Consider the following 16,909-nt stretch of genomic DNA (forward strand, 5'->3'; position numbering starts at 1 on the left):
TCATCCACTGTTTCACTGCATGCTTATAAATTATTGTCAAATAACATTATTTCAAATAATTTCAACATTATCAAATAGCATAATTATCAGATTACATTTATTTAATTATTACCAAATAACATTAATTGATTGATTTCATCAGGCATCAAAAATAGATAATCCTGAAATTTATGTTTTAAAACCACATATGTGATTTTCAAGACTTATAATAAAGAACAAAGAACCAAAAAAAATTTGTAATGTTAACTGTACTAAATTAAAATAAATAAATATGAGAAAATGTAGACAGTAATTTGACATACTATATCAAGATGGGTTAATTAGTAAAACATTTTGAATGGGAGATAATCATTATTATTCTGAAAACACAATATCCTTTGATATCCTAAAATGTAAAAAAATTATGTAGTAAGCCACTTGGATAAGGTCCATTCTGAAAAAAATTAAATTGGATTTGCTGAGTTTCAAAAGCAAGACTTTTCCTTGAAGGGTAAATGAAAACAGCTTTCTAACTTAAGATCTTAGATATCATTAGTCCCAATAAAGTTGGTGATTTCTTCTGGGAGGGTTTAATCAGTTTGTTGTGACATGGTACCAGCAGCTCAATTCTATAAAACAATTGTGATTGATTACTGCTGTTCCATGAATTGGCCAGAAGGGAGCCTGAGAAAATCACTCTACAGCCTGCCTTTCAGAGTACCACTTCTGAAAATGATGGTCTTCTAGATTGGATCTATTTTTTTTTCTCACGACCATTCATAAAAATATATCTCATTAGCCATTTTTTAAAATTTTCTAAAGAGAAATATCAATGATGGTTACAATCTAAGGTAGAAGTCAGAGCGAATTAACTAACTGCAGTGACATGTGGTGAGGTTAAGCCTTTTTCTCACACCCTGAACTAGTTAAATATTGACATCTCCTGACCTGAACACAGCATGCAGGCTTCGAAGGCCATTTCCATGTCTATTAAAGTGCCCTCGCAATCCAGAGGTCCTCCAAGCCAGTGAACGGTAACCAAACAGACAAGAACTGGCTATTTAAGTGAGCAAAGCGATTCTGAACATAATATAACTCTTCCAAATTTATTTTGGCCTCACTACCATTATTACTTTTATTTATAAGGCACAGGATATCTTGCTTGTCTTGCTTCTGACATCAAGACACACTGAAGGGACTTTAAAGCAAGGTAGCCAACCAGAAAGGTTATTCATTTTACTTAGGAGGAAAAATGTCATTCTATGACCACATAGATGGGGTTGAATCAAGCACGGCATTTATGATTCTCATCAGGCTAGGCACAGCTTATTCTACACATCCACAGGTAATGAAGAGTTTTGTTGAGTCATTTTGGATAATAAGGCTATGCAGACAACCTTGAAAGAGCTGCCTTGCTAGAGAAGTAGCTTTGGCTCTATTTTATGCACACTGCATCATTTAAAAAGTCACATATTCTGTATTGTGTTTGCCCTGTTATAAACATTCAAAGACCTCAGTGTAATCTTTATCATCTCATTTTCTATAAAATTAGGCGATGAGACATAATTTATCCATCATTACCCACAAATAAGAAATAACAAAACTTCAGAAAAATGTCCTCTGTTCGGGTACTATCTGAATAACTCAGTGAAGTGACTTCCAAATTTCACTCGAATGACTAAATGCTCAAATAATGTGGGCAACAGGGGCCTCTATGGCTTAAGTGTAACTGGAATAGACATTTTTGCCTGCAAAGTTTTCTCCCTTATTTGGCTTACCTGGTGTCCCTTCCAGGTAAGTGGCAAATATTCCAGGGACAAGGTAAAAATCTCAAACCCATAAAAACTGTTAACACATTCTCTTAGCTTATTACATTATTTCTCTTATCTTAAAGATCAGTGATGGTTTTCCATAGGAATTGGAGGGAAGGAAAGAAGTAGGTAAAGAAAAGTTGTGGAGACCAGGTAGAGGGTTAGAGAGAAGAGTCTGGAGAACCAATGCCAGGTCATGATAGAAACTGCTAGAAAACAGAACAGTAGGCACAGGCACAAATTTGAAGGGTGGATTTCACATACTTTCCTTTTAAAGCTCTGATTAGCCATATTTTATGGCATCACTGATTCGTGGGAGAGAGTAATGAAGCAAAGGAATTTGATGTTGACTTGATCATTTATGCTTGCAGTATCTTTTTTTCTTATTAAAACCACTGAATTTAATATGTGAAGAATATAGTACTACCTAAAGTATAATAATTAAGCTGTGACATCTATCCATTATGAAATACATTTGACAATTAATGTCACAGATTAGAATAATTACAGACCATTTAAATAATAATGTTTTTAACTTCAGCTAAATCATTTATTATTATACTTTAGCGCACTTTTAAAGGGGTTTTCAAGGCCTAATTATAATTTTTGTACACTCTTTCAACAGCAATGTAATTTAAGAATTTCTAACTTTATGGACTGCAAATGTGCACTTCTTCATTTGTTTTCTAGTGCATTTGAAAAACCTTAAAGTCATAATAAGTAGTATTATATTTGAAATTTGGATTACTAGGTAATTATAAAATGACACTTAAATTACAATAGCAGTCTATTTCTTCTTAAAATGTATGTCCATTGTAAGATCACAGAAGTTCATGACTGTTTCAAAAATTAAGATTCTTAAAAAATTTATCAGGGTTGAGGTAGAGCTCAGTGGTATAGCACTGGCCTAGTGTGTGAAAAGCACCAAAAAAAATGACATAAAGTAAAATAAATATTAGAATAATTTGCACTACAAAAACCTAGATTTTTTTTTCCCAAATAGTTCCATGCTGAAATGTAAAGTTTATTTCAAAACTTTAACCATGTAAAATAATCTAATGAATTCTGGTTCTAAATCCTAAGATCCCAAATTCTAAGAATGTATTGAATAACTTCAATTTAAGCAGGATATATATTCCATTTTGATTAAAATTCCTCGTAATCTGTTTGATTTGTTTATTTCCAATGGAACTTAAAGTTTGAATTCCAGAGCTTGAATTAATGTGCAGAATTGGTTCCTATACTTCAGAAACAATTTCTAAATGTCTGAGGAGTGAGTCATTTAAGATATAAGCTAATGTGTCTATGACATGTCTCAGAACATTTTAATAACATTTCATTAATTCAGAATCACAACACATTTGAATTTGCCTAAATATGAAAAGGCTGAGATCTTAGGCAGTTTTATGCATCATTAAATTCAACATAAAATTATATAGCTAGAGCTCACTAGTTCTTTAAGTTTTCACTATTAATAAACACATAAAATGCTAGGGTGCTTAAAGAAATAGCATTGATAGATCATGTGTTAAAAGGAAACTGCATCTGTATCACAGAAAATATAAATCTAAAGGGTGGCTACTGTTACATATCCAGATCATTTTGAATGATCCATAATTAGACCCAGTATTACTAAATCTATTCTAAAGGAGCTATCTTTTGATGCAATGACCATAACAATCACAATATGAAAGAGTTCTAATTTTCAAACTGGGGACACATATCTGGTCTTTTTTTCTTTATTTTTACCTGGGATAGGATAGCTGGAGCTCCAAAAAGATCTTGGACCATGTGATGATCTCAAATACCAATTCCTTCTGAGAATGATTGGGGGAAAATGGTGGGGTTTTGGTCACTAATGGTCATGAAGCCACCAAGCCAGCCTTCATTTATCTATCTTCAGACTGTTGTATTTGTGGAAGAATTAAATTCCTATATTGTTGAATCTGGAGTATTTTTCTTTATCTGCAGCTGAACTTTTACAACATTCACATTATTTGGCTTTGGTTTATACTTGTTTTGAAATAATACCAAGAGAAATAATACCAAGATCCATAATGGGGTGGGAATGGAGAACACTGGGAGTATGTGGATGGATGGTGACCATTTTGAGGGTCAGTTATATTTATGCAGAAATACACCTCTGATGGAATTCTGCTTCATCTCTCAAGAGAACATTAACTTGTAAGTTCCCATATTACCTAGAGCTTAGTTGTTGAACTAAGAATCACAATGAGACAGAATCAATTTGCTATGTATATTACTACTCCTATTGTACCAAAAAACTTGGGTTAAAATTCCAACATCTTCTTTAATTCATATTTGGTTTAGAATTTCACTTTTGTTTTGTTATTTTCTTAAGACTTATAATGTGAGGAATAGGCAGTCCATTGGGACTGGCACCCAGAGACATATGAGGACTAAATTATCAGAATATTTAATGGAGGAGATTCTTTAGTCTTTAAATAAACATTCCATATGTTTAACTTATTGATAAATAGAACATTTTCAGCATGAGTGTTGATTTTTAAAACTGTGCTATCTTGAGAAAAAGTTTCTACCTCTATATGTTGTAGGTAAAAACATGGCCAAAGATATTATGTTTCTTTTCCTGAAAAGAAACTTTTTAGTTTGAGTCCATCCCATTTATTGATTCTTGATATTAATTCTTGCACCAAGGGAGTCTTATTAGGGAAGTTGGTGCCTAATCCCACATGATGGAGATTAGGGCCTACTTTTTCTTCTATTAGAAACAGGGTCTCTGGTTGTATTCCTAAGTCTTTGATCCATTTTGAGTTGAGTTTTTCTGCATGGTGAGAGAGAGGGATTTAATTTCATTTTTGAATATTGATTTCCAGTTTCCAAGCACCATTTGTTGAAGAAGTTATCTTTTCTCCAATGCATGTTCTTGGCACCTTTGTCTAATATAAGATAATTGTAATTTTGTGGGTTAGTCTCTGTGTCCTCTATTCTGTATAATTGGTCTACCAGGCTGTTTTGGTGCCCATACCATGCTGTTTTTGTTACTATGGCTCTGTAGTATAGTTTAAGTTCTGGTATAATGATGCCACCTGCATCACTCTTTCTCCTAAGGATTGCTTTAGCTATTCTGGGTCTCTTATTTTTCAGATGAATTTCATGATTGCTTTTTCCTTTTCTATGAGGAATGTCATTGGGATTTTGATCGGAATTGCACTAAAACTGTATAGTGATTTTGGAAGTATGTTCATTTTGATAATATTAATTCTGCCTATCCAAGACAAGGTAGATCTTTTCATATTCTAATATCTTCTTTGATTTAATTCTTTAGGCTTCTGTAATTTTCATTATATAGATCTTTCACCTCTTTTTTAAGTTGATTTCCAAGTATTTTATTTTATTTGAGGCTATTGAAAATGGGGGTGGTTTTCCTCATTTCCCTTTCTGAGGATTTGTCACAGATATACAGAAATGCCTTTAATTTCTGGATGTTGATTTTATATTCTGATACTTTGCTGAATTCATTTTCTAGTTCTAGGAGTTTTCTGGTGGAACTTTTAGAGTATTCCAGGTATAGAATCATATCATCAGCAAATAGTGCCAATTTGAGTTTTTCTTTTCCTATGTGTATCCCTTTAATTTCTTTCATCTGTATAATTGCTCTCGCCAGTGTTAGAAGAACTATGTTAAATAGAAGAGATAAAAGAGGGCATCCCTGTCTTGTTCCAGATTTTAGAGAGAATGCCTTCAATTTTTTTCCATTTAGAATGATGTTGGCCTGGGGCTTAGCATATTTAGCCTTTATGGTATTGAGCTATGTTCCTGTTGTCTCTAGTTTTTCTAGTGTTTTGAACATAAAGGGGTGCTGTATTTTGTCAATTGTTTTTTTGTGTCTATCGAGATGATCATATGATTCTTTTCTTTAAATCTATTGATGTGATGAATTACATTTATTGATTTCCATATGTTGGACCAGCCTTGCATCCCTGGGATGAATCCCACTTGATCACGGTGCATAATGTTTTTTGATAAGTTTTTGTATTCGATTTGCCAGAATTTTATTGAGAATTTTTGCATGTATGTTCATTAGAGATATTGGTCTGAAGTTTTCTTTCTTTTTTTTTTTCTTTTTGATGTGTCTTTGCCTGATTTTGGAATCAGGGTGATATTGGCCTCATAGAATGAGTTTGAAAGTGCTTCCTCTTTTTTCTACTTCCAGACATAAATTGAAGAGTATTGGTATTAGTTCTTCTTTAAAGGTCTTGTAGAACTTGGCAGTGTATCTGTCAGGTCCTGGGCTTTTCTTGGTTGCTAGACTTTTGATGGTGTCTCTTATTTAATCACTTGAAATTGATCTGGCTAAATTGTGTATGTCATCCTGATTCAATTTGGGCATATGATATGACTCTAGAAATTTATCAATACCTACATTATTTTCTGTTTTATTGGAGTACAAGTTTTCAAAATAATTTCTAATTATCTTATAATCTATGAGGGGAATAGAGAGCCTACACCTTGGGAGCAAATCTTTATCCCTCACACATCAGATAGAACACTAATCTCTAGGTTATTAAAGAACTAAAAAAAGCTAAACACCAAAATAAAATAAAATAAACAACAACAACAACAACAAAAACAAATAATTCCATCAATAAATAGGCCAAGGACCTGAAGAGACAGTTCTCAGAACATGATGTAAAATCAACATTTTTTCAAATACATGAAAAAATGTTCATCATTACTAGCAATTAGAAAAATACAGATCAAAAATCACTCTAAGATTTCATCTCACTCCAGTCAGAATGTCAGCTATTATGAGAACAAACAACAATAATTGTTTTTGAGGGTTTAGGGAAAAAGTTACACTTATACACTGCTGGTTGGACTAATATGGAAATTAGTATGGAGATTTCTTGGAAAATTGGGAATGGAACTACCATTTGACCCAGCTATCGCTCTCCTCAGTCTATACCCAAAGGATAGATAGCATACTAAGGATAGATAGCATACTATAGGGGCACAGCCACATCAATGTTTATAGCAGCATAATTTACAATAGCTAAACTGTGGGACCAACCTAGATGCCCTTCAGTAGATGAGTGGATAAAAAAAAATGTGGCATATATACACAATGGAATATTACTCAGCAATAAAAGAGAATAAAATCATAGCATTTGCAGGTAAATGGATTGTTAGAGAAGATAATGCTAAATAAAGTTAGCCAATCCCAAACAACCAAATACCAAATGTTTTCTTTGATATAAGGAGGCTGATTCATTGCACAATAGGGAGCAGGAGCATGGGAGGAATAGAGGAACTCTAGATAGGGCAGAGAGGTGGGAGGGGAAGGTAGTGGACATGGGTTCTTAATGATGGTGAAATGTGATGTCATTATTATCCAAAGTACAGGTATAAAGACACGAATTGTTGTGAATATACTATGTATATATGTATATAACCAGAGATATGAAAAATTGTGCTCTATATGTGTAATCAGAATCGTAATTCACTCCACTCACTGTCTTATATAAATAAAAAAGAGAAAATAATAAATATAATAAGACATATAAAAAAAGATATTATGTTACAGGAATCATTTTTATTAACCTAAATGTAAAGAATGGTTAGGGTGTTTTGGTGCTTACAAACAATTTTGGCTTTCTCTGAGATATTGAAAATGTTGGTTCTTTCTTATGCTATATCAGGTTATAATAAATTATTTCAAAGATACAGATGTAAAATGGCACTCAGACCTAGCAAAAATTTTACATGAGATATGTCTTGATGTGTTAAGAGAAGTTATATATGGAGGGACAATTCATCTAATTGTAATCAATTTTACATAGCAGAAATAGTATGCTAATCAAAAATGAGAAGTGGTTTCAACTGAGCTACCATTTGCATGACTGAGCAAACAGAGAGCCAGGGATAAACTACCCAGGTAAAGTCAGATAGGCTTTATCAAAATATGATATTTGTATTTGATGTAAGTGAAAGAATAAAAAGATTGGAAAGAAACAAGTGAGCTGAGGGGATGTATCAAATATTTAAAAGAGAATGGAAAATTGGTAAACAGTATAATATAGAAAAGATAATAGAAGGGGGAAATAAAAAATTGACTTAAAATGAATAGCAATAAATATTGAAGAATGAAACAGGCAGCATCATATCTTTTTCATTAAAGATACAGGAACAGCTATGCATAGAGGTGATTTTGTCACTTGAGTATAACACACTCATGAATTACAGACTTTGATCTTCCCTTTTCCCCATGTGAAGAAATAAGTGAAGAAATCTGCAGAGGATGAGGCTGTTTGAGGTAGATGTATAACTTGATGTTCTTCTCTATGCTTCACCACATCTGCTAATTGCAATGGGAAGAGACGAATGAGACACAAATTATTTTCTGAGCCATGATGTCTCAGTTGAGATGAGAATTCAATGTGTATTTAGTGATGCTCAACTGCTCGCATGCTTCTCCTAGAACTTGAAGGTTGCTTTGCTGAAAAGGAGTATGAGTGTAGAATTTACTCAAAATGAAAATTTTCGAAAGAATTAATGGGAATTTTTCTTTTTAACTCCTTCGTGTTAAATTCAAGAACATAATTTTGGTGGGAAGGTTCAGAAATAACAAAACAAAACAAACAAACAAAAAACACCTGAGCATGGGGAGTAGAGTGAGGTGGTGTAGTAGCCCAGAACAAAAATGGGAGTGTTGTTATGTGACTTCAGGAGTTGACAAGGGAGCAGATCAGAAGTATTGGAAATGAAAAAAAGAAACAAATCAGAAGATTAAAAATATCCTCAGAAGTAAAAAAAAAACCTGTAAGATTTTACAGCAAAAACAACTTGAGGTATTAACAAGTTAGAGTACTCATAAAATTTTTTGGCACATAGGAAAGCAAGGAACTTCTATGAATTATGTAAGAATTATGTTTAGATAAATGACTGAGTTATGTAACATTTTTTTATTTAGATAACTTTGATTTTTTCAACTCTTTTTTTCTTTGGTTGGGAACTTGTACATACTATTAACTATTTTGAGAGCTTAAACATAATATTGGGAAAAACATGACATAGAACTTGGTAGAGCTTAATGAAGTAATCAGCTACTAATGAAATAAAATGTTACAGCATTATAAGTTAGTAAATATAACAGGGTAAGAATAGTGGAGTGACAGGGAAAGTTTCTTCAATTTTCAGGCAGTGCATAGCTGTAAAAGTACCATTTAAGTAGAGACACAAATAAATTTAGAATATAATGGAGCATGACTATTTGGTTCAAGAACATTCATGATAAAGACTGTGGCAACTAAGAAACCTAGGGACAAGGGTGATAATTAGTCCACATCTTTGAACTATAAGTGAGAATTTTGGACTCAGGTTGGATATAATCACTAGTTCCACTAAATTATTCATGGATGTCCACATAAACAAATGCAATCAGCAATATAACTAATGTGCCATATCTTTTGGAGAAGATAGATTTGTTTGCCTGGAAGTCACCCACTCTTGTGTGAGTCTTGCACTATTATCCTTGTAATTTCTCCTAGCACCATATAGCATATACATGCTATTCCATTCCTTTAGTTAATACTTTCTTGACTATCCTGAAAATTTCCAATGAAACTTTTATGGAGAACCAAACACTGTCTCTATTCTTAGGAGGGATGGATAATTAAGAAATTTATCATCAGTAGGCTTAGCCATTTTATTTCATTGTCTATACTTCTACTTAACTTGAGCTTTGCTTCTATTGTCATATGTAATATGTAATAGTGAATAATTATGTTGTTGATGTACATTTACTATAATATTGATCTTTATAAAAATAGTATTAAATGAAATAATGGATGGATTGTGATCAATGTGGCATTCTGATTAAATCGTTTGGGGATGATATAGTCTTGCCTTTGATCAAATGCATATGATTGAACCAAAATATCACTTTGTGTCCTATAAATATGTACAAGTATTATGTGAATCCAAAAATAAGCTGGGCATTGTGGTGGATGCCTATAATCCCAGGGCCTCAGGAAGGCAAGAGAGAAGGATCTCAAGTTCAAAGCCAGCCTCAGCAATTTGGCAAGGGTCTAAGCATCTTAGTGAGACCCTCAAAATACAATGTAAAAAGGGCTAAGGATATGGCTCAGCAGTTAAGTGTCCCTGGCTTTAATTCCTGGTACCCAAAGCAAACAAATATATAGAGAAAAAAACTTCAAAAATAAAACAACCAGTAAAAATACAAATAGACTAGTAAAAAAATACTAGTAAAAATAGGAAGAGAGGATATTAAAACAATAGTATCGTGCTCAAGACAGTATTTCTATGAAGCATAGAGAAAAAAGAAAGGGAAAATAATAAACAAAGTAGCCATAAATGTCCTGTTGGTTTCCAGATGAGAAAAAGAGAAAGAGGCAGAGGCAGCAGAGAACATACTGTTTGCTTTCTGCACAAGATGATGAAGTAAAATCAAGCTTTCTGTTCAAGTGGAATTTCTCATTAAAAAAGAAAGAAGAAAGGAAGGAAGGAAGGAAGGAAGGAAGGAAGGAAGGAAGGAAGGAAGGAAGGAAGGAAGGAAGGAAAGAAAGAAAAAAGCTTTTGAAATAAGTGCTGTTCACTGTTTTCTGGAAGTACAGTTTTTTCTGAAGCTATGTACTGAGTTTTTGTAAAACCATAGTGTCTTCTAAAGAAGCTATAAAACAAGCTTTCATCAGGCATGTGTAGGATGGACATATTCAGACTGTCCACAAAGGCTGTAGTTAAGAAACCTCTATGTGTGACTTGATTTTGGATTGGGGACTCTGGATAACTACCATGAAACCACTAAATAGGGAAAGGAGATCACAAATAAAAAAGAAAAAGTTAAAGATTGAAATATTATTCTTAAGATGATCATGCAAAAAAATTCCAAACATGAATAACATATTACCTTATAAAAGAGCTAAAACAAATAAACAAAAAAGTAACTTGCAAACAAATTTCTTTAAATGAAATAAAAGTAATAGCAGCATTTAAAGCACTAAAATAGCATACTTTTTATTATATGTAAAGACAAAAATGAGGAAATAATATTTGCAACTAAAAGAAATTAGCAAACACAATCAATCAAGTAGACATTAAAGAAAAAGGACAATTATGAAACAAATACACAGAAATTTTGAGGATGGCAAATAGAGCTGCAGAAATTTCAACTTCAGGCTGAATATGGTCGAAATTTATTAAATATAAATACATATACATTAAAAAAGAACAAGTATATATTAATAAAAACTAAAAATCTTATAAATGAAAAATATAGCCATTGAATATTAAAAATTCTAAACTTGATGTAGTCAATTAATCAATAATTAAAAGATTACATTAAGAAATTCCTTAAGATATAGAATAATTATTTTTATAATTAAATAAAAGTATAAAAATACAAATAAAAGGTTTATAGACCAGTTTAAGAAATACAAGGTCAAAAAGAAAACAGATTAGTTATTAGAATAAAATTGGAAGTAATAGATGACCCTTTTCTAGAATTAAAAGCAAACATAAATGAGCAGATTGAGAGTTAATTCCAAGGAATAAGTTAAAAAAAACAGTAGAAATTTAATTTTAGAGAATAAAATATGCCAGACATATTGAATAAAATAACAAAAAAATATTTAAAAATCATGTATTAGTCAGCCTTTTCATTGCTATGATCAAAAGACCTAACAAGAATTATTAGAGGTGGAAAATTTTATTTGGGGGCTCATAATTTCAGAGATCTTAGTCCAGAGATGGCCAATTCCATTCTTTGGGGCCTGAGATGAGGTAGAATATCAGAGTGGAAGAGTGTGGTAGAGAAAAGAGGCTCAGTACATGATACCAGAAAGCAGAAAGATAGAGAGCTCTGCTCAAGGACAAAATCTATACCCAAAATGCACGCTGACAAGGACCCATCTCCTCAAGCCACACCCTACAGTCACCAACCAGTTAATCCCCATCAGAAAATCAATGCATGGATTAGGTCAAGGCTCTCATAAACCGATCATTTCTAAACCATAACACTAGGAGAGAGACAATAGGGATATTGTACAAAGGAATGATAGTTCAGCACGTTGCAACCTTCTCCTGAGCTCTAACAGGTAGTAAGAAACAATGGAGAAATGTATTCAAAGTACTGAGGAAAATGAATAACTGAAGTAGCTATGAATAGCTGAAGTGTATATGCAGATAAAATGTCACACTGATGAATGACATGCAGAAGTACCAAAACAGGGAAGGGCAAAAAGGGGTGTCAGGGTATGATAAATAGGGTGGTTAGAGTTCTTAAATACCCTAGAAAGGCAGGCTGCATTTTCCAAAGGAAGACATGGCAATATTTCTAGTCCATGTGATCTTCCAGAACCCTGTACCTCCTTCTCTAAAAAAAAAAAAAAATGCTATTTACTTTTAACTTGAAATTGAGCAGCCTTTTTTTGAATGCCTGACTAATATTGCCTGATTTCTCAAGCCAGGTCCTAAAAGCTGATATAGTTTCTGCCTGAATCCTTTACTTGGAAATCCAGCCTATAGTTTACAAGGAAGCCCAAACCATGTGAAAGTGTGTTTCCCAAGGCCCCATATGAGTGAACAACCTCCTAACTTTGACCTGCATAGGATGACACTGGAATGGTGACCAACTGTTCCTGCTGAGCACTGCTCCAATGACAGTTTGGTAAACAAAATAAATGTTGCTTTAAGCCATTAAGTTTTGAGTGTGTTCATTAGGTAGAAAGAGAAAACCAGAACAATTTGATGTTGTAAGAACTCAATCAGTATTAGAAGTTATTGTTTTGATGATGATGATGGTACTGGGGATTGTACCCGCTGGTGACTGGACTACCATTGAGGTACAATTGCAGTATTTCATTTTGAGTAAGCGTCTGTCTAAGTAACTTGGGTTGGCCTTGAATTTGTGACCTTCTTGCCTCAGCCTCCAGAGCTGCTGAGAGGGATTATCTCAGGTCAGCATGGAGGTTATTATTAAGAGAGAAGCAGTGTTCTATTTCAGTACTATCTGACTCCAAAATATTTATTTTTAATCTCCATATTATAACAATGTCACTTAATCTATTATTGTCATCAAACGTGAAGCTCCAATATGCTCACTTATTAAATAATGATAACTGGTTATAATTTGTTCATATGCTAGTATTTCCTTGGAGGAATGAGGTGGCAGAGTCAACTTATAAAACACAATGAAACAACCGCCAAATTCAAATAATCCACAGTGATCCATTTCAGTAACAAAAAAAGCAAATGGAAAGGAGGAACAATATGCAACTGACAGAAGATAGTAAATAGACTTCAAAATCCATGAGGGCAGGGAATTTTACCTTTAACCATCAATTCAGAGTTCTTAAAATACAGCACAAATCTACACATAAGTACTTGGTAAATATGTAATAAGTACATCAATTGTAGGGTCAAATAAATGAGCAATACTCTCAACCCCTGGATTCCAGAAAGTTTTTCTAAGAGGAATTTTGAAATTCTACTCTTTTAGGCCTTTCATTTTGTACAGAACCCTGACATGCAAAGAAATAAAGTCAGCCATCCAAGTTTGGTTCTTTATTTCGTTTAATCAGGTTCATGTATAGAAAATATGTCTGAACTTTCTGCCCATTTGTTAGTATTTATCTTTAAGTTTTCTTCCAACTTCAACAGTTTATGATTCTCAGTCCTATTACCTGTCTTGTATTTTCTTTGTGCTGTCTTCATCCAATTAATTTAAGAGAAAATTGTTGCAATTTGCTTTCTCAACAAAATCATTTGATAAGTTTTGAAGTTTCAGATGTATTGTGCTAGTGCTGCAATTACTTGGGGTAAATTTTAGCAATCAGCATAAGACCCCCTCTGTGATATAGCTTTTACCATTTCCCCTGCTTTTATAATTCTCTTGATTCTAGTCTCTCTTTCCCATTTTACAATTGTTTGCACATTCTATAGACCTGTGATGCCTAAATGCTCCTGGGAACCTACATTTCTGATTACTTTTTTTGCTGCACGAAAGAAAGCCCCTGTGCTTTCTTGTGAAACATTGAATTGATTTTTCATTCTGCTTGGTATGAATAAAGCACAGTCACTCCCTTCTGGTCATTAGTGATATTTGTCCACTCTCTGCTAGATTCTCTCTGTGGTTTCTCTTGTCCTCAGACACAAACTCAATTCTACATAATTTATAGAATTGTTGGGGATGAGTTGAGGACTATAGTATTTAAAAATGTTTTCCTCTTAAGAGTGAAGTTAAGGTACATTTAACATTTGCAAAATTTTAGTAGTTTATTTTTTAAAAAAGCAAAACACTGGTGCGGGAGGGGGCAGGTGGGGAAGGATCGCTGGCAAGATCCCGAGGCGAGGCTCGCGTGCCCGCCCCCCGCCCTGGCCCCCAGCTCCCACCCAGTCGGTCCCGCCCAGCCATGATCAAGGCGATCCTCATCTTCAACAACCACGGGAAGCCGCGGCTTTCCAAGTTCTACCAGCCCTACAGTGAAGATACACAACAGCAAATCATCCGGGAGACTTTCCATTTGGTATCTAAGAGAGATGAAAATGTTTGTAATTTCCTAGAAGGAGGATTATTAATTGGAGGATCTGACAACAAACTGATTTATAGATATTATGCCACCCTATATTTTGTCTTCTGTGTGGATTCTTCAGAAAGTGAACTCGGCATTTTAGATCTAATTCAAGTATTCATGGAAACCTTAGACAAATGTTTTGAAAATGTGTGTGAACTGGATTTAATTTTCCATGTAGACAAGGTTCACAATATTCTTGCAGAAATGGTGATGGGAGGAATGGTATTGGAGACCAACATGAATGAGATTGTTACACAAATTGATGCACAAAATAAACTGGAGAAATCTGAGGCTGGTTTAGCGGGAGCTCCAGCCCGTGCTGTATCAGCTGTAAAGAATATGAATCTTCCTGAGATCCCAAGAAATATTAACATTGGTGACATCAGTATAAAAGTGCCAAACCTGCCCTCTTTTAAATAAAATATTAAAAAGGCCACTCCCAGGTAAAATCCAGGGGGAAAAGTCATCTAAGTTTACCGTGCAGTTGTTTACCAAAAATAGAGGAGGAGAGTTTTAACTTTTGCTCTTGGATTTAAGTCAAGGTACTGTATAGAAATTGTGTAAAATCAGTATGGAAGTTCAATGTTGCTTTTCTTGCTCAGTGGTTTAAAAGAAATTGAGTAGTTCCAGTGTGATTTTTTTTTCCTTTTTAAAACTGCATTCCTATGCCCACCTAAGGCATGCCTCTGTGTATTGGCTATTACAGTATTTCGAAAAGTAAGATATTTCTTTAATTATGTACAACCTAAAATGTTTGGTGTTTTATATGGATCATCAGTGCAGCATTCCTAATTCTTTCTGCTATTTGTCACAATTGTTATTTAAAGAACCAAGTGTGTATTGCATGAAAACATTATGACCTTTTTCTCTTAGTTTAAATAAATTCCAAGGTAACTGGACTTCTAAAGCACCTGTCTGTTTGCCTGATATCTACTTTAGCAATATTTTTTTTTATGACCCTCTGACTCAACAAAGTAAATAAAAGTATATTTTATCACTGTTTAAAAAAAAAAAGCAAAACACTGTTTTAAGTTTTTCAAGGTTTTACCAATGCAATTGGTAAAATACATTCTGCATTCATGTATGAACATATATGAAATTTTATATGCATAATGTATTTCTTTAAAGCCTGTCATAATGAACTAAGAAACAGCAATTCCCAAGCATGTGCTCAGGAAACTAAATACCTGTTCGTTTTTCCTCTTCACTTTTCCCATTGCCAGATCAATATCTTTTTTCCCCTTTCTTACTCTGAGTAATGATAGGCTCTCCTGTTCCCTAATGAAGGCTAGACAAGTTTACTGCTTGGAGGTAGATTTCTTATCAGTACCTGATCACTTTTCCCCATTATCTTATATTTCAAGCTTTCTTTCTTTCTTCTTCAGTATCTTGTGTGTGTGTGTGAGTGTGTGTGTGTGTGTGTGTGTGTGTGTGTGTGTGTATCTTTTCTTTTCTGATACACAGTGCAGCTCAATATGGTGACAGAGACAGAATTTTCTGTGGGTTGATTCTTCAGAAGGAATCCAATTCTGATGAATTGAATTACGGCCCAAAGTTCAAATTGGAGATACACGGAAACAACATTACCTTTTGGCACAATTCAGCTATCGGTATATACAACAAATATTGGCAGTAATGATGTAGGCATGGAGCACATGGTACCATCAAGCTAAGTTTATTTCTCTCACATTCTTTCATGGAAACAAGTAGATGTAACAGGTTTGGCAAAGGTTATGATGGGGAAATGCAGCAAAACTGCCTAACAATGACCAGCAGTGGTGAACTTGGAAACATCTAGAATGAAGAATTTTCATTGCTTTGAAAATGATGAAAGGATAGAAATTAACCCAAAATTGGGGAGAAAATTAAGGCATAATGAAAGTAGAGAAATGATGAAAGGCAACGATAAACAAAAGCAAGTTCAGTGTTGTTAACATTTGGGTTAATGAGGCCTTACCAACTAAAATTTCATCCAGAAAGTGGGTTTGGAGATCAAACCAGCTATTCAGGATAGATATAAAACTGAAAAATCTTGACATGCAAAAGCACTATATATGAGGAGATCAATTTAAGAGACAAAGTGCTCAGACAAGAAAGCCCAGGTGGAAGCCAGGGCAACCAAAACGTGTTTTATAAAGATCCGATTATCTGGCACAGGGGCCTCATTGGAGAAAGTTAGAGTAAAGGGGATGTGAATTGTGGACAGTGGTGGTCTTTTGAGAGACTCAGTTATTAAGGTCAATCTGAGGGGAACACAAACATTGTTGTAGATGAAGGGAGAAATATGACCAATATAACACACAATCACACATCCAAGATAGTATAGGAATCCTTAGGAGATACTGGTGAAAGATAGTTAAGGTGTAAGAAAATTAATAAGTATGCTAAGAAACTTAGTGAGAAAGGAAAGTTGTGGGAAATTTTTAACAGCAAAAAGCAAGTAATAAAAGTCTAATTAAATATAGAACTTATTCACTGTCAGAAATATACTAAGCATTTATAATCTTCTTTAACTGTTACATCTCTCCTTTCTCCCATTTTTTC

The 16,909-nt window shown here is 33.8% G+C and overlaps 1 pseudogene across 1 annotated transcript; it reads left to right on the forward strand.

Moving 5' to 3' along the window:
• Positions 1–14,102: 14,102 nt before the first annotated feature.
• On the forward strand, positions 14,103–15,365 carry LOC308654024 (AP-3 complex subunit sigma-1-like; annotated as a pseudogene). The gene has a single exon. The product of its transcript is annotated as an AP-3 complex subunit sigma-1-like (transcript).
• The last annotated feature ends 1,544 nt before the right edge of the window (positions 15,366–16,909 follow it).

The sequence above is a fragment of the Spermophilus citellus genome (genome assembly GCF_964194105.1).
Source record: "Spermophilus citellus genome assembly, chromosome: 1".
Lineage (NCBI taxonomy): Eukaryota > Metazoa > Chordata > Mammalia > Rodentia > Sciuridae > Spermophilus > Spermophilus citellus.